The 20572-nt window shown below is 46.2% G+C and overlaps 1 long non-coding RNA gene across 2 annotated transcripts; it reads right to left on the bottom strand.

Moving 5' to 3' along the window:
• Positions 1–1974: 1974 nt before the first annotated feature.
• On the bottom strand, positions 1975–15370 carry LOC120375507. Of its 2 annotated transcripts, none has more exons than XR_005586588.1 (4): positions 12799–15370; positions 12567–12618; positions 5189–5365; positions 1975–2228 (listed from the first exon to the last, which is right to left on the bottom strand). It is a non-coding gene; the product is annotated as an uncharacterized LOC120375507 (long non-coding RNA). The 2 variants fall into 2 exon arrangements; XR_005586589.1 differs by having other exon boundaries at positions 14953–15370.
• Between the last annotated feature and the right edge of the window lie 5202 nt (positions 15371–20572).

Genomic DNA, 20572 nt, shown 5'->3' with positions numbered 1-20572 from the left:
TTTATTTAGGAAAAAAATAGAAAAACAGTTTTGGGGTTTTGTTTCGCAATGACTTTTCATTTTGAAATGTACTATATAGAGAAAAATGGTCAAAATCTAAATGAAGCTTGCAAATAGAGGCTAAATTCATTGGACAAATTATCCCTGGTGAATTATTCACTCTGCTCCATTTGCGAGGACAGACTTCAGTCCATGTTCATGGCTCATTGTTTGGTCTGTGTTTGATGCTGTGCTCTTTGAGAAAGGATGGTCTCTTGACTAAGATACGGGGCAGGACATCTGAAGACATGGCTCTGTGATTCCTGGCTCTGCCTCAACCTTCTTCACCTGTGACCTTTGGGGAAAGTCCCTGGAGCCTACACTTTGAAATGTGGCATCTGAATTTGGGTTTGTTAATTTTCAGGTGTCCAACTTCAGACCCCTTGGTCTTGATCTTCAAAAGTGCTAAGCAACCACGACTCCAGTTGAGGTCCCCAGGAGCTGTGGTGCTCAGCAGGTCTGAAAAGTCAGGCCTGCGTATCTCAAGTCAAGAGCGCTAATGGAGGCATGCAAAATCAGATGCCACTTTTGAAAAAAATTGGGCCTTAACCTTTCTGTCTCTCAGTTTCCCCATCGATAAAGTGGGGATGATCATACTTACCTACCTATCAAGGTATTGTGAGGATGAATTCCTTCGTGTTTGTAAAGCACAGAGAAGCCACTGGATAGAAGGTACTAAAAGAAACTATTATATTAATAATATCATGCCATCAATGCCTTGCGCAGCATCTGCCCACCCGGCTTTCCCAGCACAAAAGTATCCTCTGCCACGCAGTGTCCTCACTTATACTACCTCTCAGTCTGGTAGCCAGCCTGTTCTTTTCTCTCTCTTCCTTCTCTGATTGCCGGAGGTTTTGCAGGGCCGTCTTGTGTGTCAACTGCTTGGGTACATCAGAAAAACACTTTGCAAATCGATAGGAACAACAGAGTCTTGTTCTGATGCCGATGCTCTGCTCGCTTTGATCTTCCTGGTGATAGTGTGATGAGAAGGAGGATGGTAATAACAGTCTGAATCCTTTGTTCTTACACAGCACCCTTCATCTGCGCTTCTGAAGGCACTCAAGTAATTTACTACCCTCCACAGCACTCCTAGGAGTATTAGCCCCATTTCAGAAGATGGGAAAACTGAGGCACAAAGGTTACACAGCAAATGAGCATTGCACTCGGTAATTTAACCCAGGAATCCTAACTTCTCTTTCTCTGCTTTAACTGCTGGGCGATGTTTCTGCCCAGAGGTTCCATCTTGCAAAGCTCTTGCGCATCTGAGCAGTCCCATTTATTTCATTGGGGCTATTCGCTTGATTAATGTCTGCTTTGTATGTACCTGGCTGTCACCTCGTGACCTCCCTGCTCCCAACACCACTCTCCTTCCTAGGATCCGCTTGGGTGTGGTTCCCATGGGTTTCACTGTCATCGGTCTGTCAGGCTCACAGGCATTTGGTTTATCTGCCCCAATGACTTCCTCTCCAGCGCCCTTTCCAACACGCTCTCTAATATGGGCCCCTGGGGATGACCCTGCCCGAACAAACAGGGGACACTTCCAGGTCTTTCATCTGAAGCCATTTCCTCTTTTGCTTATGCCCCAAGGCCTGAGCTCTCCTCACCAATGACAGTAGGAGACAGAGAGATCTCACAGTGCTCTTGGAACATAAGTGACTCAGGACCCTGCATATCCTTGCAGCTCTCCCTCTCCCACAGCAGAACCAGAAGACAGAATAATTCTAAACCTGTTGCCCCACTGCTGGCAATGGGGGGCCACTCACAACCTGATCCCCAATCTCCTCCTGCATGGAACCCTGAATTTGGATTCCCACCTCCACAGCGGGGTGTCACTTTTACATCGCTCGCACTCATTCCGGGAGCATCACGTCTGCAAGCGGCATGCTTCACTCATTGGCCTCAGGCCTCCTTGGGGATATGACAAGCCAGAACATATTACAGAGGGAATTCAGAATTATCTATCCCCAGCATCCACCTAATCCATCGTGAGGGGAAAGGAAAAAGCTCTCCAGGCCCGCAGTAGCTCTGAAGCCGACATTTCTTATTCTGAGCCTGTGTTCCCGCTTGTCAGTTTGATTTCTTGATGCTTTAAAATCATTGGTATTCTCAGTTAGGCTACGTTGTCACGTCCATCACCCGTTACCACCAGGTCCCTGTGCTTCCTTTCCTTCTTTCTTGGCCTCTGAAATCTTCAAAAAATTAAAAAATTAAAATAAAAATACAATAATAATAATCTTTACAGATTCTTATCTGCTGCAACTTACATCCAGACCCTTTGTTACCTCTCAGTTCCTACTGCACACACCCAGTATTGTTAAATCTACATCTCTGGGTGGTTGTTAGTATTTCTAGGGACAAGGAAGCTGGTCTATCTGAAGAGAATGGGATTGTAACAAGTTATAATGTTTGAGGAGGCTGCACAGCGATGCAGAGCTGCTTTGCTGACACATCCTGATGCTGATTTTTGGCACCCTACAGAAAGATGCAGAGCTATTCTGCTGGCTCACCCTTGCAGCCAGAACAGGTGTGACCTATTTGCTCCAACCTGGGTTTAAGTATCTCAGAGGCAGGGAGCTAGGGGCAGGGATAGAGGATGACCTGAAGTAAGTAACATCGGAAACAGCCAAGCTTGGGAGAAAACACAGGCTGAGATTATGTTTGTTGTTGTTCAGGTTAAGAATAAAGGAACTCCCAACCCAGGAAGAGGTAAGTTTGGACTTTGCCCAGTGTGTGTATCCTCTGTAAGGTGTAGGGTGGGTCCACTACCTGCTTAGAGGCAGTTGTGCACTCCTCCAATCCTGGATCAGATGTGCTCCATGCCAGTTTTTTGTATAAGTCTCTCATCTCACTAGTCCAAACTGCCTCCTACTACCCCACACGACTAGCTCGGAAGCCTAGGGAAGTTGTGGGTATCTAAAAGAGGCTGAAATTTGGCTCCACATCTTTCAGTTGTTCCAGAAGTAGAAGCAAAGTGAAAATGGGATCATGAACACTAATCTCTGCTCCCCAGTGCCTTCTCCACCTCAGTCCCACATGTTTGATAAACACTGACAGAAATAGGAGCGGCCCTGTCAAACCGCAGATATTCTACAATATGTGACCTGAATGTGTTTTCGGTGTGAATGAGGCTCTCAGACTGTACAAGCCTAATACAGTGTGAGATAAAGTTTCTAAGAAGCTATAATTTGATTTTTCAATCCTGTTACTAAGATATTAGGGAAGGTGATTAATAATCCAGCGTCCTATCATAGCACAGCAAGGTTCAGTAGGAGAAGATTGTTAATGCAATAAAGCAAACTCCTGAATAGATATGAGGAGGAAAGATTTTTTTTCTCCCCAGTGCCAGGATTCATTCAATATAAGGGACCAGATCCTCAGCAGGTGTAAATCAGCAAAGCCCAATTGAGTTCAATAGAACTACACTAATTTGCATTACCTGGGCATCTGGCCCATTGACTTCAGTGGCGATATATTGATGTGCACCAGCTGGGGTGCTGGCCCAGTAGCTTCAATGGAATAATGTTGATTTACACCCTCTGGGGATTTGGCTCAAGGTTTTTTTAAGATCATTTGACATATCACCATAAAAACGGGGGGAGCTTGCTACGTTCCCCACTGGAGGAGTCTCACTGTAGAGAAATCCTTAATATTGTGAGACACAGTCTAGACCTGGGATTGCTGGAAGAGTGTGGAATAATGTCTCAAGGGTGGTGGATGACAAGTGGATGCCACTGAGACTAAAATCCCAACTTTCTAGAACAATGCTGTCTGGTACAGAAACATGGGTGATAGAGCTGGCTGGTTCTGTGCCTACAGATGCTTGAGATGAGGTGTCTTTGCACCATAAGAAGAGTCACATGAAGAAACATAGAATCGTAGGACTGGAAGGGACCTTGAGAGGCCTTCTAGTCCAGTCCCCTGCACCAAACCAGGACTAAGTAGTGTCTAGATAATACTTAGTTGTCTAGAGAGACAGATTTAAAAATGAAAGCATTAGGATGGAAGTCAGTCTGTGATGTGGCTGACAAAATCCAGGAAGGAGAAGATGAATGGAGGGGACCTGGTGAAGATAACGTGGCAGGAACAGGTGATAGGAAAGGGACCCTGAGGAAACGAGGAAGCAATGGATGGATCACATCAAAGAGGATGCCAAGCAGGTGGACATTAGCGCTGCCTTGGACAGAGGAAGATGCTAGATGCTTGCGTGACAACCTGACCCAAGTTGATGGGACAAGGGGAAAAAGAAGTTTAGCAATGTTGTAGGTGCCCCTACCACCCTCTTGTGTTCAGTGAAGGGCCACAGACAGGGGCAAGAGGCGTCACTGTAGCTTGGTGAGCCCTGGCTGCCCAAAAGACCACTGGGATTGGGGCTGGTTCTTCTCTCACTCACTTATACTGCAGTAAATTGGGAGCAGTTCTCTGGTAAAACCAGAGCAATCGTGCGACATCTGCCATCTTGGCCATCAAACTGCAGTGGAAGCATAAGTCTTGACAGTGAGAGAGCCTGGCCCTTCAGATGAGAGCGGTGACAGACCCCGTCCCCTGTGTGTCAAACACGGCGAGGACATGTGGCACACATGGCTTTGTCTTTTGCTCTTTGCATGGCAAAGGTACTGCTGAAGGAACCACAAGGGCACAGTAGCTGCGTTTACTGACTAGATGTAATACGGAAGGCCTCGCTACATATCACCACTCAGGGTTCTGAAACACAGAACGCAGTAAGCCCCACTAGAACAGCTGTTCTCAAACTGGGGTCTGGGGACCCTGGGGGTCTGTGAGGGTACCGCAGGGGTTCTGCGAGTCAAGCCCCGTTGATCAACTTCTCCCCCTCCCTCCCAGTGCCTCCTGCATGCTGCGGAACAGCTGTTCTGCAGTGTGCAGGATGCGCTGAGAGAGAGGGGGAGGAGCGGGGATGGGGCGCACTTGGGGAAGGAGGTGCAAAGAGGCAGGGAAGAGGAAGGCGGGGTGGAACGGGGTGGGGTGGGGACTTGGGGAAGGGGTGGAGTGGGGGCAGGGCCTGGGGCTGAGTGGGGGTTGAGCACCCCTGGGGAAAATTAGAAGCCGGCTTGGGGGTCTGCAAAAAAATTTAAATCAAAATGAGGGGCCTCGGGTTGCTAAAGTTTGAGAACCGCTGCACTAGAGGACTCACCAGCTATGGAAAGGGATCCTACCCAATCCCTATACACTATGTACGCTGACCGGGGAGGTGCATACTTCCAGAGGAAGTTCAGCCCAAGTGTCTGAGGCCCACTGTTCTTGGCGTTCCTGCTAGGATGGTGGCATGATTGGAGGAATAACCGAGCCCTTCAAATCCAGATGCCTGCCCCTGTCAGATTAGAGCAATTTGGAGGTGAATATCTGGCTCTCTGTCCTTTAAAAGAAAACATATCCCAACTGTTGGCCTAATGCTCAGGGGCCAGATCCTCAGCAGGTGGAAATGGGTGCAGTTCCAATGAAGCCATTGCAAAACAAGTTTGGATCTGGTCCTAGGAGTTTTTAAAAGGGAGCGGGATACCCCACGCGGAGGATCAAATTTAACATCACAGTGCCCCGCCCCCAGCTAGGGGAGAGCATTGCCCACCAGTGATCTCCCTCCCCATTTCCCCAAAATATTGACACAGCCCATATGTCTCAAGCCAATAATTTCCCCCAAATATCTCAGCTGGTGTGTGATTCTGCACAAGGCTCTGGAGAGGTGCTGTATAGAAGTTAATGAAGAGAGAGAGAGACACACACACACACTCAAGGCTTGATTTGGACTCATGTATTATTAGAGTTAACAATGATGTCCAATTAAGAGCGATCCATTGCAAATCTGCAGCAGTAATTTAAAGCAGCAAAAATAAGCAGTGAGTCATCTTGGACATTTTCCGAAAAATTAACAGGAGTGATTTTTTTTATGCTTTAATTGCACATTGTTTTTTAATGAGGGAAAGACTTGAATGGATATCAGACCCTCAAAGAGCTGGATTCTGCGAGCAATGCTGTCTACCATCTCTGGTCTGCAAGAAGCCTCCCATCCCAGCCAATGATGACCTGGTCTCAGTTGTTCATGGCTTCATCATCTCTTGGCTGGACTGCAGCAATGCAGTAGACCAGGTCATGGATCTGTCATGGATCCACAGGATTGGTGCTAAGCTCCCAGCTTTGGAACAGTCTCTTGGAGAAACCCCTTCACTATGGTCTCTTCCTTCAGGGCTCCACCATCTCTTTAGACTGAATGTCGGGTGTTCAGCTCTCCTGCTTTGCACTGTGAGTCCAACTGAGACAGACCCCTGCTAGAGACGTGTGCATTCTACAGGGATTAATGCACCTCACCAAGCATTTGCAGTGCCATTCAAACAGTACTGTCAAAACTGCCGGGTTTGTTAGTCACCTGGTGCACAGCATACAAAGTCCGTACGTTAGCAAAGAAACCTGAAGGTTAAAGTATAGATCTTTCTGGTTTGCCCAGAGCCCTGCCAAGCTGTAGTGAATCCATGTTCAAGCTCTGTGTCTTTCTCATTCTGACCTCCTTGGTCAGTTCCCCAGGGAGAGCCCAGACTTTTATCCTCCCACCTGCCTAGTCCTTTGTTCTTGAGCTTTTGGGGATTTTGCTCAGCTTCCCTGCTGAGAGGTGGGGAAATCTTCCTCCTTCTGGGTCATTTGTTTGCAGGTGTTAATATCTTGGTGATTGATTTTCCCATTGTCTTAGATTTTCCATTGATGGGGGATCAGCCTTGGCCAGTCCTTTTTAATGACCCATTGAGGCTCAGACAACTAGGCGACATTCATACCAATCTCTCCCAACCTGCCCTGAGAGCAGACGATCCTTTTATGCCTACTGGGTAACCATACAAAATATAGAGGAGACTGAGGCACGCAGCAGCAGCATCAAAATATTACAAAAAATTTCCACTTTGTCACAGAAGCCGTCACTGCTTACTGGGACAGAACACTGCAGAGAATTTCCTCCTCAACACTCTCTACCACGAGCGCATCACACCCACCCTCTGCTCCCTACACTGGCTTCCCACAGAATATTGTATCAAATTCACGATCTCGGTCCATATCTTCAAGGTGCTCTAGTGCCCGGGCCCAGGGATCTAATAGATCAACTAACACTCTGGGATGAAGACCGTGGTCGACAGCTCTGTCAGAATGGGACTTTCTATAATAAGGGTGACACTCATTTGTGCAGGGGACGGAGACTTCTTAGGGGCTGGTCTGAGACTGTGGTCAACACCTGAAGGAACTAAGGACCATCACAAACATGTCCACCTTCCATTTCAAGTGCCAGGTGCATTTCTTTGACCTGCCTTCTCTAACAAAACTGTAGAGCCACATGGGTTTATATATATATAATTCTAAAACAAAGCCCTTCCCTGCACTCATTTCTTCCCCTGGGGACAGGATGAGAGAACAAACACACAATACATGTTAGTCACATTGCTTAATGCAACTGGAAGGTGCACAGATACTGTGGTGATGAGTGTGGCATAAGAACTGGAACAGGATAGAAAGCTAAATATGGCTGCATCAGGTACAGTAAGGAAAGCTCAGGGCATTTCAGGACTATGGCTTTGCAGTTTTTAGAAGCTCAGCAGGAGATGATGTGGTCACTATGTGAGTGGGTGACCCAAAGTGCTACATAAATGCTACTGAGGAAAAAGTGATCTTTCAGAATTTGTGCTAGAGGGTGCTGCCATGTTGGAAGCTTAGACTCCTGAAAGAATGTGCTGTGTCTGGTGTAGCTGGCTGACTGTGAAAAGAGGTGGCTTTATGCCCCCAATTTTGGGACAGTCAAAGGCTGTTTCAGGCCTAGAAAAGCCCAACTGTTTTAGGAGCTGGATGGAAAAGGCGAGCAGATGAGTGATCAGTGAAGACCATGGGGTGTAGCTCCAGCAGAGGCAAGCATGAGTGTACATGTTCTTTGCCTCAGAGATGGGTAGTTGGAGGGACCACTGCATACATAGAAAGACCAGCCTTGCATCCAAATAACCTTAACTGTGCCCTGCAGTGACACTATGCAATAACTATATGATTGTCATTAAGGCATTTTAGGGTCCAAAGTCCCAGATTTGATTAATTTGATTTTTTTTTTTTTTTTTTTAGCATTTGGTGTCACTGCAGGGCAGAGTTAAGGTTATTTGTGTGCCTTAACTGTGCATAGAGTTCAACATGTTTGTATTTCTCCTCAGTTCAACCTTAACTCTGAATTTCCTGGGTCTGTAGTGCTTGTTTTGGGGATAATTACAGCCTCCCCACAATGTTGTTTTCTCTTACCTTGCCGATCTGCCCTCTCAGTCTTAATTCCATTTCAACATAGGCTTTTGCCTGGGAATGTGTGCTGTATTTATTTTTCCCTTCATTTATTTTCACCGCCCCCCTTCCCTTTCCTCCTTTTTTCATATTCCTCTGTATTTATTTTTTTTGACGTGTACTATTTTTCAGCTTATTATTTCACTGGATTCCCCTCCCCCTTCTCACCTCTATATCGATATATATTTTAACAATTTCTGCTACACGTAACAAGAACCCAACAACATTTGAGTTCAATGTTGAGTTCGGTCCCACTTGTGTCACATTATTGGGTTCAAAATGAGGCAAAGCAGGAAGCCCTAGTCTTCCTTTTGTTAGCAAAAATTCCTCCAGACTAAGGCACTACCTGCCCCAAAGGTCCTTGGAGCTGTTTCTATTACAGACTAGGAAATAAAAATATGATGTAGTTGTCGCCGTTCATCTATTCACCGTGCCATGGTGAATAATGCAAGGAAACATATATGTATTTATACAGCAAATGGGAAAATACATTTCTTAAGATGAATGAGGCTGTTTTCAAGCTTGATGCACCCAATAAAATAACTGAGTATCAAGAGAGAGGTTTATTTTGAAGCCTAGATGTGTCATAACATCAGCTCCCATGCAGGACTTCAAAATACATCAATCAGAAAGCAGAACAGAGGGGAATGGACAGGACAGGAGAAAACACTGGGCAAAGGTAGGAACAGGGTACATTTCTATAAAGCAAAGACAGAATGTGCATCAGCTGTTTCGTGGGTATTAATGCTCCAGATATAATTCAAAGACCATTCTTGTCCTATTAAAGTGCTTTGGTAAGGCAAGATTTTGATCATGGGTTTCAAGGCTACAGCTGGGCAAATAACTGATTTTTTTCATCACTGGCAATTTTGAAAATTAAAAAAAAACATTTTGGATTGGACCAAACCCCAAAATTTTTGGTGAATTAAAAAGTAAAACAATTTTTTTTGCGTCAAATAAAACATTTTGTTTAATTTTTCAAGCATTTTTTTTAACATTTTGGATTTTTGAAATAAATAAAATTAAAATATTTTTTTAAACAAAAAGTTTCTTTGAATTGAAACATTTAAACTATTTTTGGATATTTTTTTTCGAAGTGAACAATTTGGCAAAACTGTCAAAAGTAACATGATGTTTTGGTGTTGCAGAATCTGCATTGTCCCCCCCCCCCAAAAAAAAAAGTTTGGGGTGAAAAGTTTCGCCAAGCTGCATTGAAAAATCATTTTTTGGTCAAATTACTGTTTTGTTTTTGGGTTTACAATTTTCCAGTGAAAAACAGAACATTTCTGAGGATAAAAACACTTTATGAAAAAATTGTCATTCCGCTGAAAACCTAATATTCCATCCAAAAAATGTTGCTATGAATAATAGTCAACAAGCCCTAGATTTCATATCTACATTTTGCCCAGCTCTAAGAGGTGCGCACTGCCTTAATATCGCCTGGTGATAGATTTCTTTGCATGTAGTAGAGTATATAAGGGTGTGTCTACACTACAGTGGCTACCATGTTACATCTTTGCTGTTGTAGTGTGTAGCACAAGTGTAGATGGTTCCTACATTGACAGAAGGGGCTTTTCTGTTGATGATGTTAACCCACCGCTCCAAGAGTTAGCAGCTTTGTTGACCTAGCTGTGCCTATACAAGGGGTTAGGGCCATCTATGTTGCACAGGGTGTGAAATTTTTCACCACCCTGAGCAATGTAACTAGGTCAACCTAAGTTTCAGGGGTAGACCCGGCCTGTGTCTTTACGGCACTTTGAGATCCTAGTGCAGGATTGTTGCTATTATTTATCTGTTCTATCATCCTGTGAAGAAGCTAGGATGGAGCTCAAAGTACAAGGGCAGAGGGGATAGCTAGCTTCTAGGAATTTGAGGACTGAAAAGACCTGCTAGCTCCTAGTCAATGCAGGATTGCTCCCTGCACTGTTCATTTACTAGTGCTTTGCCCAGTTTAACAATGGGGCTTCTACCACTGCCTCTGGTTAGGGGCAGCAGGTGTAGCGATCAAGCTGAAGGAAGCAGCTGAGCAAGAATTTGAGAGAAACATAGGCAGGGAAGCAGAAAGAGATTGTTCCGGGAGCGGAGCTGGCAGCTTAAACCATACAAAGTGCGGAATGTAGTTTTATAAATCACACATGCCACAGAATCCCTGAGGATATATCTCCGGTTGATGGGGGTGCTGGGGGAATGATTACTCACTCATTCCTTGCATCGCAAGTGAGCGATGGAACCCGATGGATCATCCCTATCCTCCGTGAAGCTAACTTCCCCATCTTCCGTATTGCCAAGGCATGTTGGCCATGCACTGTCTAGAGGTGCCTGGTGCAGTAACTGCCATAGACAATAAGGCAGAGACTGGAGTTCATGGGTGGGCTTCCCCTGTACACTGCACCTTATATTGTTCATTACACCTGTTCAAAGTGGACGCGTAATGCTACTGCCGGTAACATTTGACGTGTACTTCGCATGGGTGTGAATGATGACATGAATGTGAGGCAGATCGGGCCCAAGAGGAGGGGAGGGAAAGAGATCAAGGGAATAAAATGAAGAGATGTGAGAAAATAAGAAAAGAAGCAAGAAGGGGGGACTTGGGTAAGAGAGGAAGGGGGTGTTAAGGGAGGCCGGGAAAGAAAAACAAAAAGGAGGGGAAAAAAGGAGGTGAAAGATCAATAGAGCTGCTAGGAATGTTTTCATTGAAATATTTCATTGCCAAAAAATTGCTTGTTGCCCCAAATGATTGTTTTGGCAGAAAAAAACATTCATTTTGGTAGAAATGCTCTGTTTTTATCATGAAAAACAGGGACATTGAAATTTTTTTTTTTGGTATCTGTTGTTTCAGGAAAATAATTGAAACATTTTCATGGGAAATTTTGAAAAAAAAATATTAAAAACATCAGAGAAAAATCATCGGCATATTTTAGGCCAGTTCTAGTAACAAGGGAGAAAAAAATGGCCGGGGGAGAGTGTGAGAGTCTTTCATCACCCGGTCCGGGTCAGTAGCGAGGGAAAGTTCTTGCTGTTTGATGGCCTCTTTGAAGCTAAAATGAGCAGGTGATCTCGGTCCATGTACAGCAAATGTTTTTCCGCCTCAGCAGAGACACTCAGACTTGACTAAGCCCAGGATGTTGGATTCCCCTTGCACCCTTAGAGGTGGAGCCTCCAGGTCGGAGCTGATTAGTACTGGTCTGATAGTGCCGAGGGAAGGGAAGTTTGCCCTGTCTCTGACAGTGCTGTACTTGCTCTGGGGATAGACAGAGCGAGCCAGGGCTGAGACTCCAGCACCTTTGCATGGGAGGTTATCTCGGCTGTGGGGCTGTTTCCTCTGCCCTTGTCCAGTCATGCATCTGGGCAGAGTTCCACTGTGGCTCCCTTGACATCTTCCAGAGCAGTGTGCCTCCTGGGTTCCTCCGCTTGGTGCCGTCCCACTGCTGGGCCTCTGAGCTTGCCCCCTGCCCTGCGTTTTTGCTTTGCCCTTTTGTAGTTGACCTTGTCTCCCTTTTGGCCCCGACCTTCTCACTAGAGGGTGGCCATTGCGGTTGCAGTGGGTGGGCCTTGCCAGGGGGTTCCCTCCAGCTGAGGGCAGGTAGATGCAACACCTTCCATCAACAGAGACGGGGAGAGAGGCAGGGAAAAGTGGAAAAACAAAAACAGATAATCACTTGGTCTAATCCTGCCAGGTACCAGTCGTGTGGGCTCTTTGTCCCCTCTGAAATCAGCAGGAGTCGAGGGTGCTCAGTGCCTGTTTTCTGGGCGTTCACTTGTCTTGGTGGCTTTGGCAATGAATGGCAGCTCCTGATGAGCAGCCACACGCCACTCAGGAAACATGGGGCAAGCAAAGAGAGAAATCAATCATCGCTGGATCCAGAGGAGGGAGCATAGTGACGTGCAGCCGAGTAGCAATCCAGCTGGCAGGGCTTCGCAGAGTGTGAGAGAACAAAACAAGGAGGGAAGGGAGACTGGGGAGCCAGGAGGGATAGAGCCTGGTGGAATTCCTCATGCCCATCAGCGTCTAGCCAGCCCTCTCCACCCCTGCTAGCACTGGTGAACAGAGAGAGTACAGAGGCCTCAGTGTGACCTTAGGACCCCAATACAGTTCCTCTCATCAGTCCTGAGGGGATGGGGCCGTGACCTGTTGGGGAGTGCAAGTAGAGGAGGGGATGTTGCCTGTTTTGAAGTGGGGGCAGGAGAGAGCCTTGCCCTGTTGGGGGTGGGACAGAGGCACTTACCTGTTGGCAGGACGTCTCAGGCACCAGAGAGATGAAAAGGCAGGAGATGATCCTAAAGCAAAGAGGACAGGAGCGTTTAGGGAAATTAATGGAAATGTGCCCCCCGCGGGAGAGCCGGAGCGGTCAGTGTTATTCAGCGCATTCGTCTTCTCTGCACTGGCTTTTATCTTTGTCACGGTATCTGGATTTGCTAGTCACAACAGATTTGTCTTCCTCCAGATGTCTCACTTACAGGGAAGGCTTTATTCCCAATAATTTTCGGATGTTCTCTCCTCATGATTTATCTCTCTTAGGTAGTTATCTCATTTCTCCCAATTGTACATTTGCCTCCAAGAAACCTCCTATATCTTAGAGCTCCCCCATCTCTCTCTAGCCCGAATTCATCTTCTTTTCTTCTTGATTTCTGTATTTGTCTTCTTCTCCCCATGTAGGTTTTACTCTCAGGATTTATCTCCCTTATTCCTGAGACCCCCCTCAGAAACCAACGCTTTTGCTTTCCACTGCTCGGTCATTTTGTTTAATATTTAACAGCATCTGTGTTTATAAAATTTCTCTCCAAGCTAGGCTTGGAGAGTTGGGAGGTGCAGGGTTAGAGCCGTCAAGCCCAGATGCCTGGGTTCTTTTTGTGGCTCTTCCACTGACTTATTGTGACACTCTGGGTAAGTCACATAGGGATAGATTTCCTGAAGGTCACTCCCCCTCCCATTTAGGCACCTCAATCAGGCATTTTGGACTCTGGTTTCTTCTGAAAATCCAGCCCTAAGGGCCTGTGGATGCTCAACATTTCTGAAAATTGAGGCCTCTTTGTGCCTTTGTTTCTGCCTTTTGGCCAATGGAGATAACACACCATGGTGAGAAGTGTGGGGTAGGTACTGCAGCGAGGGTACTCACCACAGCACAGGGACATCTCAAGGTTTAATTCACTAACGTTAGGGAGTGCTTTGACACCTTTGGAGAAAAGGCCTTATAGAAAGGCAGAGTATGGTTCATATTTAGGCAGTGAAAGGGCCCTGCTAAGACTGGAGGCTCTGTCATGGCAGAGGACTCCACAAATGCTCACTTGCTGTTGTGGCTTGTCTATCCATCAGCTCAGACTCACAAGGTGACACTCTCCCAGGACTACAAGAGATGCGACCTGCCAAAACACTGGGTGGTGATATTTGGTGGGGATAAAGGATGTGGCTAGGTCAGAATTTTTTGGTGGGGCCCTGCTCCTCAGTTTAAACTAAGGAGCTCATTGAAAGTTCCTCTCAGTCCTCCACAATGGCTGCTGGCCTGTGGGAGCTTCCTTAAAGTTGTGCTTTTTCTACTGCTGTAGTCTGGCGTACAGGAGCAGTGGCCCTGGCACGGGTCTCTCCTCCCAAAGAGCTCCTCTGTTAAATTAACAGCTGCCAGTGGTTCACAGATGAAGGTAAATGTATTTTGCTCTGATTTAATATTCTCATTGTTCGGAGTGGGACAGGTTCCCATGTCCCTCAATGGAAGGAGCATGCTGAATTTCATGCTGGATTGACAGTCATGGGATTAAACTCCTCTCGTTATCCCCAGAACAGGGACAGCAGCAGTGCCAGGAGGGTGAATAACAATGTTCTAGCCAAACGGATTCCTGATGGAAAATTGGGGTTTTCAACTAAATGAGCATTTTCATGGAAAATTGCTGCCTTCCTCAAAAATCATTGGGGGTGGGTGGAGGTTGGAAAACCTGAAAACTGAAATATGTTGGTTGAAAATGGAAAATATTTCAATTCTCAGCAGTTTTAAGTCAAAACTTCTGGTTTGTGGCCAAAAATTGTTCTGATTTTTGGTAGAAAATTTTCAGTTTGGGGGAAACTTCCACAAAAATAAAACAAATTTAATTGTTGTTGAAATTTTCCATGGATCCCCCCTCCATACTGAGACATTTGCCAGCCAGTTCTGAGTGCAAGTTTCACTACCTCTAACCCATTAAGGTGTCACAACATGGTCCTTGAAGGGCCACCTAGAGTGGCTAAGAGCTGGAAAGTCACCACACTCCGTTCAGCAGCCACTCAAAGACAGCCAGTCATGGTGAAGGCCTGCGTGATGCACACGCTTGTGTGACGCAATCTGTACTCGTTTATTTTTCTTCATTGATGATGGTGGAGCCTTGGAAGCAAAATCTACGTGGAAGCTGTGGAGCAGCTGCTCCTTGTACATGCAGCATCTGGAGCAGCCCATCTGGCTGTGTCAGCCCCATCACTTACACCCCGTGACGGTGTCTTGGCCACAGTGACATGACGTATTGTGCAATTTAAAGCATGGTGTTTTTTCAGGAAAGTGCATGTGGGCAGAAGGGGAGGGAGGGAGGAAATGTGTTGCAGAGAGAAAACAAAAAATCATCACCACATTTAATACACCCCAATCTGACCTGCCACAGACTCTCGAGCCTTGTTTTTATCTTTTTAAGAGATTGCTTTGCTCTCTCGCTCCGGGAAATGATGCCACATCACTCCTCCTCCATCCTCCGTCACCTTCACTCATTTCCTATCCTTCTTGCAATGTAATTCAAAATTGCCCTCTGGGTAACTCTCCATAGATTCTGTCTGTTGCATTTCTCTGACCTTAAATCCACTCCTCCTCTCCACCTCCTGCTTGAAATGTTCCTCCAAGTGAATGCCGCCCCCGCTGAGTTTTACTTGGCCAATCTTGGCTTGAGGGGACAGTTCTGGCACCCCATGAGTGGGACTTGCAAGACCACTGAAATGTCTCCCCTCATTTTTCTGGGGCTAGGGCAATGCTTCAGCGTGAGATTATTCCCAAAGGTGTCATGGGATGATGCTGTACTATGACTTGGGATGGGATGAAACTGTGTCCACGATGTCACAGTGCAACAGGATGACATCATGATGCATTAAGCGGCTAAAATGGATGTTTTCCATTTGCAAAGAGCAAGTACCTGGCTCCCTACTTCATCTTGAGCTCTTTCCTCCCCACTCATTCCCCTTTGCCCAAGCTACTGAGGTGCTTCTAGACCTGAGATGGTACCATTCTGTGGGAAATTCTGTGATTTTGAAAACAATTCCATTTTGAAACAGAATGAGAACAAAACATTTTGAAATTTCCTGTGAAACAAAATTCCTAAGGGAAAAAAAAATCATCTGGGGTCATAGAATCATAGAAGATTACGGTTGGAAGAGACCTCAGGAGGTATCTAGTCCAACCCCCTGCTCAAAGCAGGACCAGCCCCAACTAAATCATCAAACCATTTAATCTCCATAAGATCAAAACATGTCGTTCTGATTTCAACCTTTCATTTTGAAAAGTCATTTTGAAATGAAAAATCAAAAATGGAAATTAACTCCACTGAGAACAGCTAAACCCCATGCTCTTAGTGTCCCTAACCTCTGTTGCCAAAAGCTGGGGGTGGATGACAGGGGATGGATCACTTGATGATTACCTGTTCTGTTCATTCCCTCTGAAGCACTTGATGTTGGCCACTGTCAGAAGACAGGATACTGGGCTAGATGGACCTTTGGTCTGACCCACTATGGCCGTTCTTATGTTCTTATCAAAATGTTCCATTCCCAAAATGGGACATGTTAACATTATCAAAAACTTCAATTCATTATTTTCTAACAAAATAGTGTCAAAATCGACAATTTTTCGAAATATTTTGATTTAACCAAAAATGGCATTTTTTCATCGAAAGAACATTTTGACAAAACATTTCGGTCCAGTTATCGCTTGATCCTGCGAGGTGCTTAACATCCTGGCCCCGATCCAACAAAGCACTGACATACATGCTTAACTTTTAATCATTGGGAGTACTCATACGCTTAGAGTTAGGCAGATACTTAAGTGCTCTGCTGCACCAAATCCAGAATGCTCAGCAGCAGCTTCCAGGATCAAGCCCTCATCTTAAAACCACAGCAGTGTCCTCAGAGTAGCCATTCACACTGTCTATCCTGCATGATCACTACCTGCTGCTGTAAATTGTAACCTTCATAGCTCAGTTATGTTCCCATGATAGCAGCCTCCACCAGTAACAGCTAAACCCCAAACCATGCAACATTTCTCGAGAGGCGGGGATGAAACTAGCTGCATTTTACGTGAAGCTTTGTGGGTCCGGAGACCCTTGTGTTGAAATAAGAACAGTTTGCACTCTACTGGACAGCATTTTCCCAGTGAAGGTCTCAAAGAGTTGTACATGTGCTAACCCCGCAAAAGCCCTGGGAGATAACTATTGTTATCCCCATTTTACAGGTAGGTGAAACTGAGTCGTTACAGTGTTGAAGTGACTTGCCCAGGTTCATACAGCAAGGGTATTATTGAGCCAGGAACCCTGATCTCTTGACCACTCCATTTGGGAGCTCTAACTCTGCTTCCCCATTTTAAAGCAAAGCAGATTTTTTTCTGGCTTTGGTTACTCATGGGGTTTCAGAGGCTGAGTTGCTTTCCTTTCATAGGAAGGTTGCTCATCAGAAGGCAGGTCTTCTGGGCTGGAGGAGACTTCACAGACCCATATTCTATGCACACAGCTTAGTGACTTCGGGCAGTTTCATGATGAGTTTTGCCTTTGTCCTGCCGGATTCAAACTTAAAATGAAATACAAGGGGCCCTATTCCTTGTTCTGTCCCTGTTTCCTTTGGTACAGGAAAAAACAGAAGGGGTGGAGGTGAGGTGAGGTGAGGTGAGGTGAGGTGAGGTGGGGTGGGGGAGGAAATGTGGCTTTAAGGTACTCTTTTGCCCTCCTCAATCTGGGCCCAGATAAGAACCGCCCTATCTGGAGCATAAATAAGAGCTTTCCTAATTAATGCAAACCTGCCTATGGTTCCAGCCACACCTCTTTCTCCATAGCCCCCTGTGCTGGGCTGCTAGGTTTGATGCTGAAGACCTGTCTGGGATTCCACCTGTGCCAGGTTATTCCCCAGTGTCTGGATCCTTCATGGTCTTTTAGCAGCATGAGAGAGGCCCAAAGGAGCCTTTATATAATGGACAAGCGGCTCCCAGTCCTTGTTCTGCTCCTTTGCACAGGGCAGAGTTCCACCCAAGTGAACGCCAAAGGCAAAGCAAAACCTGGTTTTAGCTTCACGGAGCTTTTTTATGTACTGTAATTTTTGACCAGCCCTAAAGACAAGGATAAAGAGAGGCTCAGCACCTCACAGTACAACGTCTCTTCTGCTAGCTGCCTTGGGGGATGTTGCTAGTTAGCTAGGCACAGATTCCTGTTCCTCTGAGATCTTGAAGGCTTAATGGGCTAGTCCTAGGTTTGTCCTTTTATTTTCATCCTTAATTTTTTCACCCTCATTAAATTAAACTCTGGCTTGATTTTTTCTTTTTATCCTTTTCCCCCCCCCTTTTTTTTAGCAAAACTCAGCTTCCTAGGAAACCTTTCAAAAGTTCCACGTAGAGATGAAATAAAATAAATGTCCCTGCTGCTGAGCGACCCCTCTGCATCATGGGAGATGGCCAATGGTAATTAATGTGTACTGCGGATGCTGTGGTTCATGTCCTCTTTGTCTAAACCCCAAAGGAGACTGAGATTAGGGAAGGGGTGTTAATAGCTTTTATTAGCCCACCTGTGTTTTTTATTTTCAGGAAATGAGGCCATCTCCCTGGTTTGACGGCTGGATCTTTCTGAACTCCCTGATAATAAATTCACTCCTTTTCCAAGATAGATATATTTTCAAAAAAACCCAAACTCTTCTGATATGTTAAGAAGCCGTCCCTCTCATCATCTGAAACTTATCTCCGGTTGAAGTTTAGGCCTGTTTCACTGTTAATTTCACTGCAGCCACCTTAAAGGAATTCCTGTTAAAGGAACCAATCTCCTGGAATAAGAACCATCACCTCCTGCCTGTACACCAGAACAAAAAGAGGGCAGAAAGAGAGGTGCTCTGATGGAAAAGGATCTCTGATGAACTGATAGGCCTGTTAAAAGGATAAAACAGTGTGGGGCACCCGAGGACCCGCTCCCTACATTCAGCAGGGGGAATAGGTCTCCAGAATCCTGGGTTTTTGCCTTGCTTTGTCATTGCTACTATACATTTTAATACCGTAGCACCTGGCAGCCCAAACCACAATCATTCCCCTTGTCTGCTGAGTGCTGCACAGACTTTATAAGAGACAGTCCCTGCTGCAAAGAGCTTAGAGTTCCAATAGACAAAAGAGAGGTGGGGGGGGAGGCAGAAACAGATGCACAGACAGATGGAGTGACTTGGCCAAGGCCGCATGGTCCATCAGTGGAATCTAGAATCTAGGCTCCTGAGTACTATCACCATACTGAATTAATTCCTGTGTGCAAAGTGCCTTAAGATCCTCTGATAGTGCTGCAGGAAAACAGCATTGTCCCTGAACTTTGCTCAGAGCACTGCGCTTCTGCTCCAACAGCCCTTTCCTGTAGGCATCAATGTTGCTTATTGGAGAGTTGGGGTCTGCAATGGAATGACCACCCCACACAGGACTGGAAGGGGTTAAGGTGGTCAGGTAGGCCTGTTAACTCCATAGGCTGCACCTGGAGGAAGAGGCAGGGAGCAGGGATTGATTGCAAGCAAGCTCAGCTGGGAGCAGTCACTCCCTGGGAGCAGGGAGGGGTGTTTGGAGGCTATAGAGAGAAGTAGCCCACAGTTACTCCATGGGAGGAGGGAGCAGAGAGGCTGGCAAACCCCAGAGAGGAGGGGGTAAGCAGCAAGGTGCACTGAGCAGATCTGGGCTGTGTGTTGTAGGGTCCCTGGGCTGGAACCTGGAGTAGAGGGCAGGGTTGAATTCTCTACCACTGGGGAAATAGCATCAGTGGGGCAGTGAACTGGAGGACTGCCTGCATCACTGTGATAGTGACAGAGAATTGAAAGGCTGTACCCCGGAAAGAGGGAATGCTGAGTGACCGGGCTGGAAGGCTGAGTCTCAAAGAGGATGCTGCGGTTCCTGGAGAGAGAGAAGGGCTGCTGACCAGAGAGATGGAGCAATGGCGTGCTGCGTGCAACCGTGAGAAGGGGCGTTGATGTGATGAACTAATGTCCACAACAGGCAGGAGGAGGCATGACTAGCGGTGAGTGGAGCACCCTGTCACAGGGTCACATTTCCAAAAGTGCCTGAGTAACTGTGATCCTAGGCACCCCGGTCTTCACACCCTGCACACCACTGCAATGATATTGGTGCAAAATGGGCCCTGGGAAGTATCAGCTGAAAGTGTATAACACCTTGGTCATTAATATCCCATTGTGAAATGCTGATGCACATGTTCAATGTGATGTTATGAAATCCCTCAGTGTGATGTCACTAGAACCTAGTGTAGGTAAAAGTGATAAACAGGTCTGCAGGTTTGCCTCAGTTTACGTATTAGGAGTAAACAGAGCCCTCAAACTAAACCAGCAGGGGTTCTCCTGATTCTGAACTCCAAAGCTAGTGAATTATCCTGGCTCCTGGACAACAGGGAGACACAGGAGTCTGAAACCCCAGGAAGCCTTCCTGCCTTGTGGGACTGTAAAGACATCCTTTTGAGGATATAAGGAACAAAGAGAGAGTCCATCTTTCTTCTTCACCTTAGCAGACAAAGGAATCGAGCGATTTGGTCTTGGTGATGCATCCTGGTCAGGCTGGTTGGTAAAAGCTAGAAAGTGGGTCAGAAAAATTGTCTTGAACAAAGACTCTATCTTGCTGGATTAAGTTTTAGGCCATGTCTACACTTACAAGCTTACAGTGGCACAGCCATACTCATACAGCTGTGGCTGACCCTTTCCATAGCCCGTATCCTTCAGAGCAGGAATCAGGAAACCTCTTCCTTAGCAGAACAGCCAAAAGAAAAGGCATCAGAGCACTTGAAAGAACCTGACTTGCAGACACTGTGCATCCTATTTATTACTACCGCAGAACCAGCAGCGATACTAATGAAATGGCAATCGGAGGGAACACAATGGGCTATTTATGGAAATGCTGCTGGCTGCACTGTGGGGTGCACAGTAGACACTGAAGCGTAAGGGAAGGGCCATTATATTGCTAACCGTGCTATTGTCCCGTCGTAATTATTAGCTCTGGGGGTGGAGGAGGAG

The sequence above is a fragment of the Mauremys reevesii genome, linkage group 12, assembly GCF_016161935.1.
Source record: "Mauremys reevesii isolate NIE-2019 linkage group 12, ASM1616193v1, whole genome shotgun sequence".
NCBI lineage: Eukaryota > Metazoa > Chordata > Testudines > Geoemydidae > Mauremys > Mauremys reevesii.
Note: the sequence above shows the minus strand (reverse complement) of the source record. Positions and strands in the feature narration are given on the sequence as shown.